The following is a 7,966-nucleotide window of genomic DNA, read 5'->3' as shown; positions in this document are numbered from 1 at the left end:
GCTCGGTTTAGGGTACGGGTTAGGATTAGGGTACGTGTTAGGGTTAGGGTAGGTGTTAGGGTTAGGGTAGGGCTTAGGGTTAGGGTAGTTATTAAACCTATCCCACTCTCTAGATACCCCTTAGCACGTAAAGGAATATTATTTGGGGGTCCAGCCATGGAGAAGAGTTTAGACACTAGGATAAGATAAGGAACACACCCATTATAAAGAAATCACATTAGGATTCTCTTTTTAAGCTGTTCCTTAAAACACTAGTGCTTAGGAAATCTATTGGAGGCAGAAGCAGTCAAGGGTAGCCTAGGGTTAGGGTTAGGCTTAGGGTTAGGGATAGGGTACGGCTTAGGGTACGGGTTCGGGGAAGGGTCCATGTACAGTGTAGGGTATGGGTTAGGGTTAGGGTTAGGGTTAGGGCTCATTTTAGGGTATGGGTTAGGATTAGAGTACGTGTTAGGTTTAGGGTAGGGGTTAGGGTTAGGGTACGCGTTAGGGATAGGGTAGTTATTAAACCTATCCCACTCTCTAGATACCCCTTAGCACGTAAAGGAATATTATTTGGGGGTCCAGCCATGGAGAAAAATTTAGACACTAGGATAAGATAAGGAACACACCCATTATAAAGAAATCACATTAGGATTCTCTTTTTAAGCTCTTCCTTAAAACACTAGTGCTTAGGAAATCTATTGGAAGCAGAAGCTGTCAAGGGTAGCCTAGGGTTAGGGTTAGGCTTAGGGTTAGGGTTAGGGTACGGCTTAGGGTACGGGTTCGGGGAGGAGTCCGTGTACGGTGTAGGGTATGGGTTAGGGTTAGGGTTAGGGTTAGTGTTAGGGTTAGGGCTCGGTTTAGGGTACGGTTTAGGATTAGGGTACATGTTAGGGTTAGGGTAGGGGTTAGGGTTAGGGTACGCGTTAGGGTTAGGGTTGTTATTAAACCTATCCCATTCTCTAGATAACCCTTAGCACGTAAAGGAATATTATTTGAGGGTCCAGCCATGGAGAAGAGTTTACACACTAGGATAAGATAAGGAACACACCCATTATAAAGAAATCACATTAGGATTCTCTTTTTAAGCTGTTCCTTAAAACACTAGTGCTTAGGAAATCTATTGGAGGCAGAAGCAGTCAAGGGTAGCCTAGGGTTAGGGTTAGGCTTAGGGTTAGGGTTAGGGTACGGCTTAGGGTACGGGTTCGGGGAGGGGTCCGTGTACGGTGTAGGGTATGGGTTAGGGTTAGGGTTAGGGTTAGTGTTAGGGTTAGGGCTCATTTTAGGGTACGGGTTAGGATTAGAGTACGTGTTAGGTTTAGGGTAGGGGTTAGGGTTAGGGTACGCGTTAGGGTTAGGGTAGTTATTAAACCTATCCCACTCTCTAGATACCCCTTAGCACGTAAAGGAATATTATTTGGGGTCCAGCCATGGAGAAGAATTTAGACACTAGGATAAGATAAGGAACACACCCATTATAAAGAAATCACATTAGGATTCTCTTTTTAAGCTGTTCCTTAAAACACTAGTGCTTAGGAAATCTATTGGAGGCAGAAGCAGTCAAGGGTAGCCTAGGGTTAGGGTTAGGCTTAGGGTTAGGGTTAGGGTACGGCTTAGGGTACGGGTTCGGGGAGGGGTCCGTGTACGGTGTAGGGTATGGGTTAGGGTTAGGGTTAGGGTTAGTGTTAGGGTTAGGGCTCGGTTTAGGGTACGGGTTAGGATTAGGGTACGTGTTAGGGTTAGGGTAGGGGTTAGGGTTAGGGTAGGGGTTAGGGTTAGGGTAGTTATTAAACCTATCCCACTCTCTAGATACCCCTTAGCACGTAAAGGAATATTATTTGGGGTCCAGCCATGGAGAAGAATTTAGACACTAGGATAAGATAAGGAACACACCCATTATAAAGAAATCACATTAGGATTCTCTTTTTAAGCTGTTCCTTAAAACACTAGTGCTTAGGAAATCTATTGGAGGTAGAAGCAGTCAAGGGTAGCCTAGGGTTAGGGTTAGGCTTAGGGTTAGGGTTAGGGTACGGCTTAGGGTACGGGTTCGGGGAGGGGTCCGTGTACGGTGTAGGGTATGGGTTAGGGTTAGGGTTAGTGTTAGGGTTAGGGCTCGGTTTAGGGTACGGGTTAGGATTAGGGTACGTGTTAGGGTTAGGGTAGGGGTTAGGGTAGGGGTTCGGGTTAGGGTAGTTATTAAACCTATCCCACTCTCTAGATACCCCTTAGCACGTAAAGGAATATTATTTGGGGGTCCAGCCATGGAGAAAAATTTAGACACTAGGATAAGATAAGGAACACACCCATTATAAAGAAATCACATTAGGATTCTCTTTTTAAGCTCTTCCTTAAAACACTAGTGCTTAGGAAATCTATTGGAAGCAGAAGCTGTCAAGGGTAGCCTAGGGTTAGGGTTAGGCTTAGGGTTAGGGTTAGGGTACGGCTTAGGGTACGGGTTCGGGGAGGAGTCCGTGTACGGTGTAGGGTATGGGTTAGGGTTAGGGTTAGGGTTAGTGTTAGGGTTAGGGCTCGGTTTAGGGTACGGTTTAGGATTAGGGTACATGTTAGGGTTAGGGTAGGGGTTAGGGTTAGGGTACGCGTTAGGGTTAGGGTTGTTATTAAACCTATCCCATTCTCTAGATAACCCTTAGCACGTAAAGGAATATTATTTGAGGGTCCAGCCATGGAGAAGAGTTTACACACTAGGATAAGATAAGGAACACACCCATTATAAAGAAATCACATTAGGATTCTCTTTTTAAGCTGTTCCTTAAAACACTAGTGCTTAGGAAATCTATTGGAGGCAGAAGCAGTCAAGGGTAGCCTAGGGTTAGGGTTAGGCTTAGGGTTAGGGTTAGGGTACGGCTTAGGGTACGGGTTCGGGGAGGGGTCCGTGTACGGTGTAGGGTATGGGTTAGGGTTAGGGTTAGGGTTAGTGTTAGGGTTAGGGCTCATTTTAGGGTACGGGTTAGGATTAGAGTACGTGTTAGGTTTAGGGTAGGGGTTAGGGTTAGGGTACGCGTTAGGGTTAGGGTAGTTATTAAACCTATCCCACTCTCTAGATACCCCTTAGCACGTAAAGGAATATTATTTGGGGTCCAGCCATGGAGAAGAATTTAGACACTAGGATAAGATAAGGAACACACCCATTATAAAGAAATCACATTAGGATTCTCTTTTTAAGCTGTTCCTTAAAACACTAGTGCTTAGGAAATCTATTGGAGGCAGAAGCAGTCAAGGGTAGCCTAGGGTTAGGGTTAGGCTTAGGGTTAGGGTTAGGGTACGGCTTAGGGTACGGGTTCGGGGAGGGGTCCGTGTACGGTGTAGGGTATGGGTTAGGGTTAGGGTTAGGGTTAGTGTTAGGGTTAGGGCTCGGTTTAGGGTACGGGTTAGGATTAGGGTACGTGTTAGGGTTAGGGTAGGGGTTAGGGTTAGGGTAGGGGTTAGGGTTAGGGTAGTTATTAAACCTATCCCACTCTCTAGATACCCCTTAGCACGTAAAGGAATATTATTTGGGGTCCAGCCATGGAGAAGAATTTAGACACTAGGATAAGATAAGGAACACACCCATTATAAAGAAATCACATTAGGATTCTCTTTTTAAGCTGTTCCTTAAAACACTAGTGCTTAGGAAATCTATTGGAGGTAGAAGCAGTCAAGGGTAGCCTAGGGTTAGGGTTAGGCTTAGGGTTAGGGTTAGGGTACGGCTTAGGGTACGGGTTCGGGGAGGGGTCCGTGTACGGTGTAGGGTATGGGTTAGGGTTAGGGTTAGTGTTAGGGTTAGGGCTCGGTTTAGGGTACGGGTTAGGATTAGGGTACGTGTTAGGGTTAGGGTAGGGGTTAGGGTAGGGGTTCGGGTTAGGGTAGTTATTAAACCTATCCCACTCTCTAGATACCCCTTAGCACGTAAAGGAATATTATTTGGGGGTCCAGCCATGGAGAAGAGTTTACACACTAGGATTAGATAAGGAACACTCCCATTATAAAGAAATCACATTAGGATTCTCTTTTTAAGCTGTTCCTTAAAACACTAGTGCTTAGGAAATCTATTGGAGGCAGAAGCAGTCAAGGGTAGCCTAGGGTTAGGGTTAGGCTTAGGGTTAGGGTTAGGGTACGGCTTAGCGTACGGGTTCGGGGAGGGGTCCGTGTACGGTGTAGGGTATGGGTTAGGGTTAGGGTTAGGGTTAGTGTTAGGGTTAGGGCTCGGTTTAGGGTACGGGTTAGGATTAGGGTACGTGTTAGGGTTAGGGTAGGTGTTAGGGTTAGGGTAGGGCTTAGGGTTAGGGTAGTTATTAAACCTATCCCACTCTCTAGATACCCCTTAGCACGTAAAGGAATATTATTTGGGGGTCCAGCCATGGAGAAGAGTTTAGACACTAGGATAAGATAAGGAACACACCCATTATAAAGAAATCACATTAGGATTCTCTTTTTAAGCTGTTCCTTAAAACACTAGTGCTTAGGAAATCTATTGGAGGCAGAAGCAGTCAAGGGTAGCCTAGGGTTAGGGTTAGGCTTAGGGTTAGGGATAGGGTACGGCTTAGGGTACGGGTTCGGGGAGGGGTCCATGTACAGTGTAGGGTATGGGTTAGGGTTAGGGTTAGGGTTAGGGCTCATTTTAGGGTATGGGTTAGGATTAGAGTACGTGTTAGGTTTAGGGTAGGGGTTAGGGTTACGGTACGCGTTAGGGTTAGGGTAGTTATTAAACCTATCCCACTCTCTAGATACCCCTTAGCACGTAAAGGAATATTATTTGGGGGTCCAGCCATGGAGAAAAATTTAGACACTAGGATAAATAAGGAACACACCCATTATAAAGAAATCACATTAGGATTCTCTTTTTAAGCTGTTCCTTAAAACACTAGTGCTTAGGAAATCTATTGGAAGCAGAAGCTGTCAAGGGTAGCCTAGGGTTAGGGTTAGGCTTAGGGTTAGGGTTAGGGTACGGCTTAGGGTACGGGTTCGGGGAGGAGTCCGTGTACGGTGTAGGGTATGGGTTAGGGTTAGGGTTAGTGTTAGGGTTAGGGTTAGGGCTCGGTTTAGGGTACGGTTTAGGATTAGGGTACATGTTAGGGTTAGGGTAGGGGTTAGGGTTAGGATACGCGTTAGGGTTAGGGTTGTTATTAAACCTATCCCATTCTCTACATAACCCTTAGCACGTAAAGGAATATTATTTGAGGGTCCAGCCATGGAGAAGAGTTTCCACACTAGGATAAGATAAGGAACACACCCATTATACAGAAATCACATTAGGATTCTCTTTTTAAGCTGTTCCTTAAAACACTAGTGCTTAGGAAATCTATTGGAGGCAGAAGCAGTCAAGGGTAGCCTAGGGATAGGGTTAGGGTACGGCTTAGGGTACGGGTTCGGGGAGGGGTCCGTGTACGGTGTAGGGTATGGGTTAGGGTTAGGGTTAGGGTTAGTGTTAGGGTTAGGGCTCATTTTAGGGTTCGGGTTAGGATTAGAGTACGTGTTAGGTTTAGGGTAGGGGTTAGGGTTAGGGTACGCGTTAGGGTTAGGGTAGTTATTAAACCTATCCCACTCTCTAGATACCCCTTAGCACGTAAAGGAATATTATTTGGGGTCCAGCCATGGAGAAGAATTTAGACACTAGGATAAGATAAGGAACACACCCATTATAAAGAAATCACATTAGGATTCTCTTTTTAAGCTGTTCCTTAAAACACTAGTGCTTAGGAAATCTATTGGAGGCAGAAGCAGTCAAGGGTAGCCTAGGGTTAGGGTTAGGCTTAGGGTTAGGGTTAGGGTACGGCTTAGGGTACGGGTTCAGGGAGGGGTCCGTGTACGGTGTAGGGTATGGGTTAGGGTTAGGGTTAGGGTTAGTGTTAGGGTTAGGGCTCGGTTTAGGGTACGGGTTAGGATTAGGGTACGTGTTAGGGTTAGGGTAGGGGTTAGGGTTAGGGTAGGGGTTAGGGTTAGGGTAGTTATTAAACCTATCCCACTCTCTAGATACCCCTTAGCACGTAAAGGAATATTATTTGGGGGTCCAGCCATGGAGAAGAGTTTAGACACTAGGATAAGATAAGGAACACACCCATTATACAGAAATCACATTAGGATTCTCTTTTTAAGCTGTTCCTTAAAACACTAGTGCTTAGGAAATCTATTGGAGGCAGAAGCAGTCAAGGGTAGCCTAGGGTTAGGGTTAGGCTTAGGGTTAGGGTTAGGGTACGGCTTAGGGTACGGGTTCGGGGAGGGGTCCGTGTACGGTGTAGGGTATGGGTTAGGGTTAGGGTTAGGGTTAGTGTTAGGGTTAGGGCTCATTTTAGGGTACGGGTTAGGATTAGAGTACGTGTTAGGTTTAGGGTAGGGGTTAGGGTTAGGGTACGCGTTAGGGTTAGGGTAGTTATTAAACCTATCCCACTCTCTAGATACCCCTTAGCACGTAAAGGAATATTATTTGGGGGTCCAGCCATGGAGAAGAGTTTAGACACTAGGATAAGATAAGGAACACACCCATTATAAAGAAATCACATTAGGATTCTCTTTTTAAGCTGTTCCTTAAAACACTACTGCTTAGGAAATCTATTGGAGGCAGAAGCAGTCAAGGGTAGCCTAGGGTTAGGGTTAGGCTTAGGGTTAGGGATAGGGTACGGCTTAGGGTACGGGTTCGGGGAAGGGTCCATGTACAGTGTAGGGTATGGGTTAGGGTTAGGGTTAGGGTTAGGGCTCATTTTAGGGTATGGGTTAGGATTAGAGTACGTGTTAGGTTTAGGGTAGGGGTTAGGGTTAGGGTACGCGTTAGGGTTAGGGTAGTTATTAAACCTATCCCACTCTCTAGATACCCCTTAGCACGTAAAGGAATATTATTTGGGGGTCCAGCCATGGAGAAAAATTTAGACACTAGGATAAGATAAGGAACACACCCATTATAAAGAAATCACATTAGGATTCTCTTTTTAAGCTCTTCCTTAAAACACTAGTGCTTAGGAAATCTATTGGAAGCAGAAGCTGTCAAGGGTAGCCTAGGGTTAGGGTTAGGCTTAGGGTTAGGGTTAGGGTACGGCTTAGGGTACGGGTTCGGGGAGGAGTCCGTGTACGGTGTAGGGTATGGGTTAGGGTTAGGGTTAGGGTTAGTGTTAGGGTTAGGGCTCGGTTTAGGGTACGGTTTAGGATTAGGGTACATGTTAGGGTTAGGGTAGGGGTTAGGGTTAGGGTACGCGTTAGGGTTAGGGTTGTTATTAAACCTATCCCATTCTCTAGATAACCCTTAGCACGTAAAGGAATATTATTTGAGGGTCCAGCCATGGAGAAGAGTTTACACACTAGGATAAGATAAGGAACACACCCATTATAAAGAAATCACATTAGGATTCTCTTTTTAAGCTGTTCCTTAAAACACTAGTGCTTAGGAAATCTATTGGAGGCAGAAGCAGTCAAGGGTAGCCTAGGGTTAGGGTTAGGGTTAGGGTACGGCTTAGGGTACGGGTTCGGGGAGGGGTCCGTGTACGGTGTAGGGTATGGGTTAGGGTTAGGGTTAGGGTTAGTGTTAGGGTTAGGGCTCGGTTTAGGGTACGGGTTAGGATTAGGTTACGTGTTAGGGTTAGGGTAGGGGTTAGGGTTAGGGTAGGGGTTAGGGTTAGGGTAGTTATTAAACCTATCCCACTCTCTAGATACCCGTTAGCACGTAAAGGAATATTATTTGGGGGTCCAGCCATGGAGAAGAGTTTAGACACTAGGATAAGATAAGGAACACACCCATTATACAGAAATCACATTAGGATTCTCTTTTTAAGCTGTTCCTTAAAACACTAGTGCTTAGGAAATCTATTGGAGGCAGAAGCAGTCAAGGGTAGCCTAGGGTTAGGGTTAGGCTTAGGGTTAGGGTTAGGGTACGGCTTAGGGTACGGGTTCGGGGAGGGGTCCGTGTACGGTGTAGGGTATGGGTTAGGGTTAGGGTTAGGGTTAGTGTTAGGGTTAGGGCTTGGTTTAGGGTACGGGTTAGGATTAGGGTACGTGTTAGGGT

Source organism: Balaenoptera ricei, chromosome 15 (assembly GCF_028023285.1).
Source record: "Balaenoptera ricei isolate mBalRic1 chromosome 15, mBalRic1.hap2, whole genome shotgun sequence".
NCBI lineage: Eukaryota > Metazoa > Chordata > Mammalia > Artiodactyla > Balaenopteridae > Balaenoptera > Balaenoptera ricei.
This window is presented reverse-complemented; position numbering follows the sequence as displayed.